At 36.7% G+C, this 15,304-nt stretch overlaps 1 protein-coding gene across 1 annotated transcript in view; it reads left to right on the plus strand.

The window, feature by feature from the left end:
* Positions 1-959: 959 nt before the first annotated feature.
* LOC128228793 (uncharacterized) overlaps positions 960-15,304 on the plus strand; it is a 30,008-nt gene continuing 15,663 nt past the window's right edge. The window contains exon 1 of the mRNA XM_052940295.1: positions 960-1,294. The gene's annotated coding sequence lies outside the window, so the exon portion shown is untranslated. The remainder of the gene's footprint in view (positions 1,295-15,304) is intronic.

A 15,304-nucleotide genomic window follows, 5' to 3' on the forward strand; every position in this document is an offset into this window, starting at 1 on the left:
AGTACGGTTTCTTTCATATGTTCCAATTCCAGACGTAATCAAACGAATTTGTTGGTGTACAATTTGCGTAGTGTACCCAAATAAACATTGATCTAGATGTCCTTAAAATCTCAAGTTATCTTTAGTTCGGTATACGAGCAAGTAGTTAATATTGACAACGTGTTATACTGCAAGTGAATACAGGAAAACATGATTGTGTGTCGATCATAAACGGGTTCCAACTGTTCAATAATGGAAAACATTGCATCTTTTCTTCAAAATCCATATTCTCCCAATAACTTTAAATGTCTGCGTTGCCTTAGGCATTTTTCAAAGGTTTCAGTCTGGTTTGGGTACCACAGAGGGTATTGTGGTTTTAGCTTTTTGATTTGTTTCCACAGTCCATGATATTTTTTTTAAAACTTCGATATTAATGCTGTAAATCTACATATTTAAACATTGTTTGGTGATTGCCATATAACATTATGATTGTATGAAGGTCTTATATTGACTTTGATAAATGGGAGATTGTCTTACAGACTGGCGAATGAGTGATAGCATCAATTATATTAGAAACCGACTGGCAGACGATGTATCCCATTGTGTATTCTATTGTGTAATAAACTTTTTCAAACCAGACATTTTACTGATAAAAAAGAGACAACGTATTTATGTTAATGATTTTATTTTTTAACACTCATTAAACATGGTTATCTTAAGGGGACGCATCAAACTTACTGTTTTAGATTGTCACGTGGTAGGTACAGGATGTGTCACGAAATTACAGTTTCAGGAATACCATAGAAAACTAGAAATATGTTGAATCGAAGCGGCAAGTTCGAAAACTAATAGAATGTGATATACGCTTGTTTTGGTGCTTACTATTTTTATAATGGCTGGATTTGATTATTAACTGTTACCAATAGTCAATTACTTTCTTACACAATGCAACGCATGGTTGATGGCAGTCGACAGTCAGAGAGTGCCCCGCTCACAACATCGCCCCCGAAACCAAATGACAGTGATGAAACCTGTGACAGTGGGGACGTATGCTACGTCGACCGAGGGATCTCCGCCTTTTGATGCAGATGTTGTGATAATCCCACAGCCATCTGTCATCGACAATGATTGCGAGGGTGTGAGATCCCCTTTGCTGATACCATCGAACAGGACGTGATTGGGTAACACTCCCCTGCGGTTGTGTTATTCTCTTCTGTGATTGAGGTACAGTCCTCTGCAAATGTTGTGCAGCCCCTTGTGAGTGTGGTATAGACTCCTCGCGAGCGTTGTACTTCACGTGAGCTTATCTGATGAGGTACGAATTACTTGTCATTTTCAAATGATGCGTAAGGGTATCAGGCAAATTAAGCGAGTACTTTTGGCCATTGCGTGTCGCAAACCCGTAAAATGTAAACAATAACTGGGGGCATATGCTGCTTTGGTAACATTGTTGCCAGTATGATAGTGATAAGAAATTATCATTTAGCCGATATGGGGAAACAGTAGTTAGCACAAAACTTTCGGCCACACATATTTCTATCATTGAATTATGGACAGTCAGCGCCATTTTTCTGGCAGCAAATTAGCATACAACCCAGGAATTACTTTAAGATGCGCTCTTACTCCCACATAAGATTAAACACAGTTAAAATTATTGTTTAAATATCCCAAAAAGGAAAAATAAATGTCGAAAACAATGGTTCTTGTGAAGGATTCCGAGTTTAATTTGCAAGAAATCTTTATAAAACACGGTATTTCTACCTTATGAGACGACAATAGATCAAGTAAATCTTTGAGCATTCACCATTCATTAAATATGTTCATGTTTTTAGCTATTAAATACTCGGTTACAATGTTGTTATCAGTAATAAATATTTTCCATAAATGCATTATTTAGTAAGTAGTTAAAGTTTTTTCACTCAAAATTGATGTTTGTTATACATGTGTATGTATTGATTTTGAATAAAAGTGTCACTTTAAATATGGCAATGATGTACGCTTAACGGTTAAGAAATATGTAGAAAAAAGGTATTTCGATCACAATTTTGCTTGAGGATAGCGACGGACTCTTGTCAACTGTCTTTCGCAGCTATTGATTACCAACTTTGCACTGGTATGTGCCCGTCAGTCACGTGGCTTGAAAATGAAAGAAGAGTAGTTCGTGAAAAGTGTTTGGCTTTCAATTTCAATTCAAGCGCAAAAAAAGCTTCACCAATGTTTTATGTGGAACGGCGATTATGCTCTCAATTGCTGTCCATTCCAGGTTGTAAGGTCAAAGCACTCTTTACCGGACCCGCGTGCATTTCCCGACATACACAGGGCGTTCCAAATTTACACCGCGATTCAGTCAGAATAACAGACCCAAAATTCAGGTTGTCTGCTTTAGAGCCTACATTAATAAATGTAGGAATGTTTATAGAATATCTAAAACAGTAAAAACCTGTTCAAATCATGAGCACACGGAGATTCTTAAAACATATATCTACATTGATTTTGGTTAAGCCCGAGTGACGCGAAGACTTTATTTTAAATCGGCTGAAATTTACCACATGAGATATAAGAACGGATAAACAAAATAATATCATATGGCAGAATGGCACGCCTTTTAAAAAGGCCCGGAAATGGACAACCTTTACACGCCTATTGTCTAAATCTAACGAACGTTTGCGTCTGATAACACATCAAATTATCCTAAATCGGGTGATAATGTTGATGCGGGTAACGAGGAACCAATAAACATGTTTCTTATACACATTTAATAATGTTTTGCGCACTGCGTTCGAAACGCATTCAGATTATATTACCCCTTTAACATGGCTAGTCTTTGAAATTTCACAGTCACAAACCGTAGACAATTAGCTAGATGATTCAAAGAGTTTGGTTAAAACCTTCAATTTCGCATGTATAAAGTTTAACTAGAAATATCAAAGAAAACAATGTTGGCTTTAAATAACCATTGACCTTGAAATTGATTCCAACGAATTCAATTTTGAAAGATTAAAGTGATTAAACGTAATTTAAATGAACTCTTCTGGCAAAAGAATGAAAATAATGCTAAAAATAAACCAGTCACCATAGCCATTTCTGCAACGTTGGGAGGGTTTTGTGTTGATACATTAATCAATGCTGCCATGTGCTTTTATAATTGATAAAATTTAATCTTGTTATTGGTCAACAGAGTATTCATCTAAACTGGCGGATGGTCTATTACGGTGTTTAGTCTGCTTTGTAAGGCAGTTTTATGATCAAAAGAACACCCAATTACCTAAGTATCATACGAGAAATGTGGGAAAGCCTTTCCATGTGCCTTCTATTCCGGCTGACATTAACGCCCTATCATTTGTTTATGAGGATCAGTGCAAAAAAATATATTTATGCAATTATTTATTCTGTTGGGTTTCTTTGTCTGACTCCAGAGTTAGTATTCCTCCGAGTTATTGTTTGATATCGCCTTCTAAGAAAGGATTCCAGTAGTAGTGGCTATGTTTTATATGGTTCTTAGCTCAAAAACAAGATAATATTGTTTATAATGGATAATGAGGGACTAGATTGGGTTTCATATGTCTTCATCATCAAACCGAGCCCGCTGACTTATAACATTGGATATGTTTTAACCCGCTTTACCTTACACGGCAGCAGTTCGTTTGCCGTTTACCCTATCTTTTTTACATTTCTTTGGAATAGGAAGATATGAGAATGAAAATAGAGTTGTACCCGCAACCGATCTCATAATTGATCCATTCAAATCGTTTATGACTGTTGTGTTTCGAGGGTCCAAAACGGGCCAAAAACAATAAGCGCAGACCATTCGAATTCCGCTTACATAAACACACGTTCGTTTATTGGATGCCATTCTTCTATATATGCAACGTAGGCTTTTATGCCGCGTCGACGGCAAACCATTATCAATAGTTTAAGTTCATCTATCTTGAACACAATATTTGAAATTTTAGGAGTTGACTACAAAATGTTCAGTTCCCATTACTTTCACATTTTTGCATCGACATCATAATAGAATCAGTGATCGAAATGTTGCTTCATAAGTTTTGATATATATGTAATAGATTGTAGAGATTATTATATTTCCGGGTTTAGGACCGACAACTGACGATTGCCGGTTGGGTTCGTCCATCGTAACTGGGGCATTTGCATGAAAAGCTTAAGTTGCATTGATTAAGGAAACAAGATACGATTCATGGAAAAAACAGCTTCAGATTAAAGCAAAAAGTATAATTCACTGTGGCGGAAGCGAACTAGGGATGTTTAAATATGCAATCATCTCAAATACTCAGGGGGAAAACATTGCTTGAATTGCTTTAAACTATTGTTTCCTGCTACAAGAATTTTTGTTTCCCCCATACACTCAACAAAAGAACAAGAACTCAATGGCGGTATCCCATCAAAATAAGGGCAATGGAAAATGCCCGGCGCATAATCAACTGCGATGAAAGGAATAAATTGCGTCTAAATAGGTGCCTCTGGTTAACTCATAAAATTACAAAATCCAACTTGAAAGAGGATGGGATACAATTTTAATGCCGATGATGTCTTGATTTTTAGATAGAATATCATAATGGATTTTGTAAATTACGGCAAACCCCGTGGAGTTTGCATTTATTTTTGACAGAATTAATATTTACTTCGTTTGTGTTGTTCAATGGATGTTATTAGAATGGCTCAGTTTCGAATGCTTCCGTGTAAAATATTTGGTAATTTTGGCAATGTCGAGTCTTTCATAGCCACCTATGGCACACGGAGCATTGAAACCTTTCTTATTATATTACAAGTATATGGCTTTCTACCGTTGGCTAAAACGCAGGGCACTTTTATGTTTTAGCCATTGGGTCCATATGTCCATTAAGTTTGTCTACTTGCTGTCAGTTCAAGAAAAATGACATTAAATTTAAACAATTTTGCTATACTAAGAAGTTTAAGTAAGCATGACTTGCGTTGCTTACACCGCTTAGAAATTGTTTTCGTACAAATGTTAAATCAAATATTAAACGTTTTCATTTACGTAAAAAGAACGCATGCCATAACCGCCAAGTTGACCGGCAGCTTAGTAGATTTTGTCGGTTGTATGTTACATGTATTTTGTTTTTCAAAGAACCAAGCCATGTACTGGCAAACCATTAAATGAAACTCAAGTTACTGAATCCGTTGTGTATGATTTTGACAACAAGACGCTGTCTTGATTGTACCCGCTTTACTGGGGTTTATCAATGGATGTCACCCTTGCTTATTTCCATCACTTATAAGAACTTTAAAACGTTTGTTTACACTCATTCGAATTATAGTAAAAATACATATTCACCCTTGATCCGATTCAGCCGCATCTTTGATGTCCTGCAATAAATACTTATAAGTAAACACTATTTCAATTAAAGACTGAACCGTGTGACGACTTGCTCTATGACCTCCAAAAATAATGACAGAGAGTTATGAGGTACTGATCAAAATGACCCTTCCTAAATGTGTTGCATAAACATGTATTAGGAAAACGAATCGACGCCTTTTTATTTTAGTGTACCCTAGAATTACCATATTCGGGATGAACCTGGCTTCTAAAAATGCACATAATGAACCATCTTTAAGTGCCGATTTATCCCCAACACGGGCGATCTGCACTCGGAAAACAATATTAATACCCATTATTGACCGAAACAAGATATCGGATGAGACTTACACGAAAGAGAATGGTATAAAATCGTCGTTTTGTAGTATTAAGTGCATTTAGTGACTCGGTAAGCCAAGTAAGAATTTTTTTTGTTATCGAGATATTTTGACACAGACTAAATTTTCATCCAAAACATCATAAAAATGCAATTCCTCTTCATTCGGAGAACAAGGTTGTTTCTGAAAATTGAAACATATAGAAAACATTGTTAATACTCACCGAATCGAGGACGTGTTTTACCCCGAACAACGAACCAGGAGACCTCGGCGCACCTGTCATTACTGCCCTTGTTCACTGTCTTGGTCAAACGAATTGGTTAGACACTCTGCTCGCAAAATCGCTATATATTCATGCGCATACCTGTCGATAGTTTTTACCATAAAAACACAGGGTGCGAATCAGCAGTTTACTGCATTGCTATACTGATTCATTCCAAGCGATTACGCCCATAAGCCATAATGCAGCCATTATAGGGCGAGAAAATACTTTTATAAATATATTAATAATTGCCTATAAAGTAGTTTTGTCAATTCATTCTCATTATTGGATCCATTCATTCTCTTTGTTGTATTTCACTGAATTGGGTTACATTTCTCTTGGCATGAAATGTATGGTATTTTAAAGTACTCATATGTGTTTATATTTTATATAATATGTTTATAAGTTAGAATAACGAGATACTATGTATAGTTTAAGTCAATTTATGTTTTGTTCTGTGTATAAACTCTACGAATGCGATTACGCTACTAGTTATAACCTTACATGTATGGAATATTTTCTACGTACATGTATCTCCTCAAATTGTCCCGCAGACATTTCCATGAAACATGAGTTATTTGTTGCCGTACGGTGGTGGAGGTATACATGTTTTATTAAACTTAAGATGTGTTTCTGACAACATGGTGCTATCTTGTTATAATATGTTTCATATAAATTCATGTCATTCCTGCTTTTTTCAATCACTTATAAGAATGTTTAAACTAATGTTTACCTTCATTCGAATAATGATACTTGTTTATATAATAACTCACATGTAGTCCTGTTCAGCCGCATCTGTAATCTCTTGCATTACAATAAGTCTTGTCCTATAGGGCCATTTCACCAAGGATTGTTTTGGTCCCGAGAGTACCGGATCTCGTTTTTAGTCGATCGGCCCTATTTTTGCAAAATAAGTCGGGAACCTGCGTGCACTAACGTGCACTGACCTATACCTTCGGGGTAAGATCTGGCGCGATCGCATTAGTCCCCCGAGGGTCGGGTACCTAAAAAGTGATCGGCTACTGTTTTTAAACAAGTTGAAAAACAGTAGCCGATCAAAACAGTCGGCCCGTGGTCGCCTTGGTCGTCCGAGGGTCCTCTGAAGGTCCACTTGTCTCGCCCGCCCCCTGGAGCCCTCTGGAGCCTTCTGGAGCTTTCGTTTAGCCTCTGCCGCTCTCTTCCGAGGGTCGTGCGTAGTGTCATCGGAGTGTAAGCACCCGACCATCACCAGAACATATAGAAATCCTTTCAAATGTCACAAATAATTAATTGTTACTTAATAGAACAGCAACGCATATATTTACTCAAAGTAATTATAAATAATAATAAATATACAAATTAATACCAATGCCAGAGAACTATAAAATATTTATAATAAAAAAATAAACTGCAAACTTTTCTCAGAACAGGTACTGAAACAAAACACAGGTGAAAAACCTTTAACAATTCACAACAACTTACTCCTTTAAGCATATCTTCTCTTGACCCTGTTCCTTCTCCTCAGCATACTTTCTAGTCTTGTAACATTTTGCTGTGCTATAGCAGTACGAAGTTGTAAAGCTACAACAAGCCCCAGCACTGCTTGTTTGTCCATGACTTTCACTGGCTCGTCAGAAAATGGTGAAAGGCTTCGATCTGGCTCGATTTATATAGTCGGGCCACAAAACACCGATCTCTCGCCGATCTGGGCAAATTAAGTCGGCCAAAGAACGTTTAAATCTTCCGAAGAACGTTTACTTTCGGGTTTCTGCGGCTACCTGCGTCAACATAAGCCTACATTCGGCCACTCTCGCGCGAAGAACGGCGTAAGAACGGCGGACATCGGCCGCAGAGCGGCCGAAAGCGTCCTCTCTCGAGCCGGGATCGCCCATTTTCGGTCCCTCTCGGCCGAACAACGCGCGAACATCGCTCACTTGCGCACGAGATGCAGGTCTCTACCGGGCCTTTGTCTTGTACCTGCGGGTACTTGCGCGTACTTTCGCATACTTGCACCCCTGAAACGTGTCGATCGCTCGAGGATCGTCCGTGAATCGTCCCTCGCCGTGGTTCAATGGTCGGGATTCAATCGGCTTAAAAAATGGGGACGATTGGAGGCGATTCAGGACGACAATCTGGCCGATCAAAAACATATATCATCGGGGATAATCTGGTACAGATCGGGCCGATTGGAAAAAAACAATCCTTGGTGAAATGGGGGCATTAACTAGACCCAGACTGAATCATCAATCTGTAACAAGTCTTACCTGAAAAGCGTAGCAAATCGTGCGAAATCGTGTCTTTGTCGTGCTCTCGCAGGTTACGTTGCTGCTACAATATTGCCGTGATAAACCGTGTAGGCAACGTCAATTGTTCATCGAATATTTCTATGACCAACCAGCAAAGCAAATGGTAAAGTAAAGAAGGAATACAACATTTTCATATTTTCTGCAGCAACCGAAGAGGTCCTTTTAATATACTATATTAATGAATTGAAATATTTTTTTTTAAATACAGTTAAACATGTTCTTCATTATAAAATTGAAATGGGATACTTTCCGACCAAATTTCAATATCGGTATGTTATATACATGTACGAATATGGTACTTTTTAAATGTGCTGGCAGCCATCTTGGACGTCAATTTCACAAAAGATGACCACAGGCCATCAGTTGGATTATTGTATAAAAAGGGTTACGGTTACCAACATGTTCAATATACCGCCATGCAAGGTGGGAGGGATTAAACGGAAAATTTAAACATACTGCAATCCAATTGAGCTAAATAACATATCAAACACTACTCATTCATATCGTGTTTCACATCGTCGGATAACCCCGATACACTACGTTTTGCCTCGTTATCTTTAGCGATTTGGCTTGGCAAATCTCGTAAACATGTCATTGAATACTTTACGAGGCACTATCATTGGTTCCGCAAGGAAACGTTTCCGGAAATCTGCCTCTCACTCATAAAAAAATAATTCTGGCGAGAGCTCGTATTTAACTCGCTCCCCCTGATCACTACAAAATTTTGACCAGCTCTCGGAGAAAACTGACAGTGCAGTTTTATTTAAGAGTATTTAATTGTAATATGCGATTTCATTGGATTATGAGATATCTCCCCTCCCTCATGCATATAATTATATGTATAAACGAGGCTTTCTCCGACTATTTTCCCACATACCTGTTGACGAAAGTTCCTCGACCTGCAAAAATAATAGGCAAAATACCTACGAATGGCTGAATCACACCAAAACAGTTTTAAAGATAACTGCAACATTGCACTTGTTATATTTAACAAGCAACCAACATGACTACCATGCAGGTTTAAGTCCGCTCCTAGCTTTAGGAAGGGATTTAAATGTTGAGAAATTTCGACTAACTTAGCTGAGGCCATGGTTTCTGTAATCAAGTTAAAGGTCCCAAGACTTTAATGCAGATGTTCACGTTTTTGATGCCTTTTGTAATGAAACTTTTATGATCATACGGTTTTAAGCCTTTTATGTACGAAGGCAGACTGTATCGGTTTTAATTGTTTCAAAAAGGAACTGTATCATAACTTAAACAAGTTTGCATTGGGTACTCTGGATTGTGTTCCTTTGTCAGTAGACAGAGTTGGGGTCCCCAATATAATAATATAATAATAGAAGATTTTTTGGGTTTACTTATTACTTTTATTATGTTTTACCCTTTAGTTTCTTAAGTTAATGCATACTTGGATAAGGTTCACCACTTACGTTTTACTTTATTCGGAATTACTGGGATAGGATTTTGTACTAGTCTAAACCCTAAGTATAATTACATTTCCTGACCGTTCCAAGTCAAACAACCCTTTATTATCAACCCTAGTTAATACATTCTATATGGTGTATGCTGTTTGTGAGTGTGTTTGCAGTTCTGTGTTTCTTGATGCTATTGAACCGGGTTTATGTTTAAGCTTTCTACAACTGCACGTGTTTCTGTAGTTTTTCATATAAATACTGGACTGATTCGTGTCCCCATAATTGATATAAAAGTTAAGTAATTCCGATTGACTCAGCTTAGGACAAAAGAGATGAGGAACCCAGCAGATTTCGGTATTTATCTGCTCCAAACCCTCATATTACCATAAATAGCGGTCAACATATTTTTGTCCAATGCGAAGGCAGTGTACATTTATTTCAGTAATTTAGCAGTCAGCCGTTGTTAATTTTAATCAGGTGCAGCGGAAACCGGCGCATGCCAAGTTAGTGGATAAATTATAAAATTAAATGATTATTAGTTTGTAAATATACATAAGATATGGTTATGCATCGCATTAAAGCATTCATTTTTAAGTATATACTAACACTATTTAATCATTACTTATTGCAAGCTTTGTGTTCAAAGTATAAAAATGTTTACTAGATGTCTGTGAACTTGTTACTTAGTAATGTGTTGTCACATTAAACCATTTATTTTTTAAGTACATACTAACAATCGTTTAAGTGTTTAGTGTTTAACTACCCACTAACACTAATTGTACATACCGCTTCATCTAATTACAATTTATAACGGCTGGCTGCCGAATAAAGTATTGGCAAATTGGAAATATATTGCATTCCTAACGAACAAAATATTATGTTGACCACTAAGTTCTGTTACCCAAAACGGATAGGTATTTTTAATAATCAAACATTGTTTGTTTGTCAGAAACTAAACTTGTCAAGTTTGATCCAATTCGTGAAAAGGGATATATAAGTTATTATTATTTTGGAGTGCATTGTGGTTTAAGTAATAACAAACCAGGAGCTGTCGGCGTTTTCATAAATAGTGTGTGTTACCATTTATACAAGTTTTAAATGATTCTAATGAGAACTGTAAATGGTATATGTATTCAAATATATTATGGGGCACCGATGACGTCATTGATTAGATGGCGTATCCGATTAAAAAAGAAACGAGCACACTCATTTCCGACACACTCGGATAGCACCGATGATCAGTTCGGCAATCCTCGTTTCTCATGGAAAAAGAAAATGGCGCAGTTTCAGAGGCTAGGTAGGAAATATGTGGTGATTAAAAGGTTATCTTTTACTGTTTTTGCAAAGGACTACAGACATAACCTGAAGTTAAAAATACTGTACTTATTTTTTAGACTTTATAACCCACTGATAACCTTTAGAAACCTATATTGAGGTATATTTACTTCGACCTCAACTTGTTCCATCAAAAATCATAACAACACATATAATACGTGGACATTAACAATCTGAATATGTTGGTTTTGGTAGAAGACAAATTATTATAAGTGCATTGTACTCAATACCTCTCTAAGCAAAACATTAAAGTATTTTTAAAGAAGCGAAATAGAAACTTCTTCTCTGATGTGGAACTTTATTACCAAATTTCTTATTTTTGTCCTATATAAAAGGTTACATGTGTTTTACCGGTTGCTTATTTGATACCTGCATGTTGCAGAGAGTCCGTTAATACCATCACGAAGAAAACCCCTGTAAGTTGTAGATAAGCGGGCTGACTGAACGAATGTTTTTGGTCTTTTCAATGTTAAAAAGAATTTGGTTTTAAACAGAAGCAGGTGGGATTGTCGCCAAAACGGCACCTACATATAATTTCCCCAGTGAACGGACATCTAATACAGCATTTTTGGCTGCATTTGATGTTCCCAGAAGAATACGTACGAAATCCTCCTGTTTTGCAACTCCATGCCTTTGTATTCTTTCTTTAACACTATCAAACTTCCAGGCAATACAAAGACACTAGCACACAAATATACCAAGTTCCATCAAGGCTGACATCAACACAGGCAATTCAGACCGTCTGCCGCTGTGAGCCACCAGAACCACATACAGTTACTTTTTGACCTCAATTAATGTTTTTTTCACAGCCGCTTGTTTATTTTTCAAATCAATTTGTTGTCCATTTGGTGTTTCGTAACTGTTAACGATATCACGTTTGATTCAACTGCTGACAGTAGGGTACTTTGGGGCATATGCCGTCCAATACAGAAATATTTTAAAATGACCTGAAGTGTGATAATATTCAAGCTTGGATAATCGTATCCATAAAAATTGTCAATTTATTTATGGTAGTATTTAAATATCTGTTTTGAATTATGTCCAAGATTTAGCACAACTATACCGCCATCGAAACACAATATCAGGACTATATCATTTTCGACAAACATTTAAGTATGATAAAGTAATGACAACAGCCATAACTCCTCAGATAACAAGAAAAGATATACCAATTTTAGAAAGACAATTACGATTCTTGAGACAAAGTGATGATAATAACGATATTTATCAATAATACTATGATGAGCTTTGTATAACTTATTGCTTCACAATTGTTAAGGAATCGTTAGCTGCATTTTGAGTGGAACTCGAGTGGCAACTACTTGAATGTGTCTTGCTGCACGGCATTTCAATAACTTTCAAATTCTTATGATTAATTGGCTCGGTGTATAATGTTGTCAGGAAATAGTTCACCCCACCAGGACCATCAAGACTGTCAATCATGGCGGGAAACACAACAAAGTATGTATTAGTCAACATTGATTATGCCTTCAGCAGACACTCAGGGAATAACAGAAATAGTAGACGTTAAGAGCTTGGTACAATCAGCTTGTTTTTGTAAAACTTATATAACAGTTGAAATAGAATTTAAAAAATGCTCATGGTTGCTGCATGTGTACAAAACCATTATGACTAAGCGTTTGAATAATGAAAACCTTAGGTATGATAATAAAACGTATGGAATAAATTAGTGAAAAACAGTAAGAACCAGCCGTCCGTCTGGTAAGCCAAAAAACATGTTCAGTTTATGTGCTGGCGGCTATAGGTTCAAATCACATACTTAATATATATTTCATCATACGAATACTAAATCTGCATACTTCTTCTTAATACTTACAAGTGCCAAGCTTGTTGTCAACAGCAAAATTAGGGATGCCTTAATCTCCCAGCGTTTCACTTGATTGGGCCTCTCCATATGCTGCAGTGTTGATTTGGCCACAGTCAATGTGGCTGCAATGCCACCCAACTCTCTCTTTTATTCACCAACAACGTTGAAGTTAGTATGTTAATGGCATTTTAAGGCCCCAATGAACAAAATTTAAGGTGTTTAAATTGGAAAGAAGGATTCATGGCTCGATGGCAGGACTCCCTTCTCTCAACCCTCTTCTGCCTACGTGTTTACCAAGTTTCAGACTGTTGGACATAGGAGAGTCTTTGATTTTACACCACCATAACATAATTATGTCAAGAGACGTAATTGTGACTAAGGAACACACGACCAATCTTCGATTTCTTTCTTTTGTTCTTACTTGATTCGGTATTTGCTGTGCGACGCCATTTTTGGTTACCCGGGTCTACTCTCAATGACAAAAGCGAGGAGGCGAAGTAGAGGAGCAAAAGGAATGCGAATTTACTAAGAGTGTTCAAATCCTGGCTCTTTGGGCTCTTCTTTTTTAATAACGATACACCTCTGGAGGGCAAGGACTCTCTTCTCTCAAGACTTGAAACTCTTCACTGAAACCGCAAGGCATCTAGTTGGTGTGTAGCCTCATGTAGTGGTCCTATACCAACATTGTTTAGATTATATTCCTTGGGTCAATCTGGTCCAAATCCTGGGGTTTCCTGGTTTTCTCAAATATATGTTAATTGTAAAATCTTTGAAATTCTCTCAGAAACCTCAAGGCCTGGCCCCAGACCCCTGATATTTGGTATGAACCAGTGGCTCCTCAGCAACCAATAACCTTCTTAGCAGCCAATGTCTTCTTTAGTAACCACTTACCTCTTAGCGAACCATCCAATGACTTTCTTGGCAACCATTGACTTTCTTAGTCACTTATTACTTCTTTAGCAACTAATGACTTTCTTAGCAACCATGTACTTTCTCAGCGACTTCTTACACCCATAGCAACCGATGGCATACGTCTTAGCAGACACTGACCTCCCTTGCAACCATTAACTTACTTAGCAACAACTTACGTCCTTGGCAACAACTACCTTCCTTAACAATCAATATTTCTCTCAACAACCACTTACTTCCCTAGCAGCAACTTACATTCATAGCAACCAATGACTAGCTGAGCAACCGTGACATTCCCAGCAACCTAAATTTCTTAGTAAAATATTACAACATTTGTAACTTCATCCATTCATACTATTCAATCACTTCCTAATTTACCCCTAACTTCCTTCAAGGCATATACCTCTTAAACACAATTTTACGAATAGAGATTATTTTAAGTTATACAAGGCGTAACAAAACAAAGCGATCGACTTCTGTGTTTCAGCAAACGTAAAAATACTAACTGGAATAACATAATATATTCAAGCTGATGTAAGAAAATGTAACCCCCACGAAGTATTATTTCACAATAAAAGTTGCAAGAAGGTGGCTGGGGGCTGGGTCGTGTATTTTCATGAATGGGGGAAGTTAACAAGTTCTGCAGGCACAACTCACAGGCAATATTTTAATATACCGGTTGGATTAACTATTGGCAAAAATTGTGATATTTACGATATTAAACTGTTTGGTCTATATTCAAAAGGGGATGCCATTACACTGTTTGGTGATTATTTAAAAGCTAATTATATTTAACTGTTTGGCATATATATAAGCCAATTTCATTACACTGTTTTGTTTTTATTGAAAAGCCAATTATATTGCACTGTTTTGCTTATAATTAAAATCCATTAACATTACAGTGTTGTTATATATGTATCATATTTACAGTCTTCACCATTCCTTTAATTCACCGACAAAACTTTCGAACAAGTTAATGGTAAATGTTCTTCAAGAACTTGATTTGTGTGGCAATTACCCGCATTTCATTGTTTTCAAATGTTAAATAAATGTCAAGATGACATACGTAAAGTTTGTTATTGTTCTTCAACTTGTAAATAGACCAAGGACAGAAAACAGAAATTACAAAAACGAATAATAAAATAACAAGATAGTGTGCACCATTTTACTGAATGGAATGAAGACGTTTTATTGCTGTTTGTTTTTTGGTAATATGGTGCAGACAAATAGTCACCGTGAAATAACTATACTTCAAATATTCCCGTCAGTCACGAGTAGATACATGCTTAATTCATCATCTAGTAACTAAAGAAACGGAAGTGGAAGGCGGAAATTCCACAAATAAATACCCTGGAATTCCACGGTGCATTGTTTATTGTAAATGTTCTATCGCATATAGGTGTATTGATATGATTTTGACCTGTGCTAAAACCAACTTTTAAATTTTGTGATACAATGTACAAATATAAACAACAATGTATCTTAATGTGAAGAACCTTCTTACACGATATGGATTTAATTATGTATGGTGTGATGATTCACAGATAAACAAAAACCATTTTATTTGTATTTTTAAACAACGTCTTATAGACGAATATTTACAGCAATGGCAACGAAA

This window comes from Mya arenaria, chromosome 3 (genome assembly GCF_026914265.1).
Source record: "Mya arenaria isolate MELC-2E11 chromosome 3, ASM2691426v1".
Taxonomy (NCBI): domain Eukaryota; kingdom Metazoa; phylum Mollusca; class Bivalvia; order Myida; family Myidae; genus Mya; species Mya arenaria.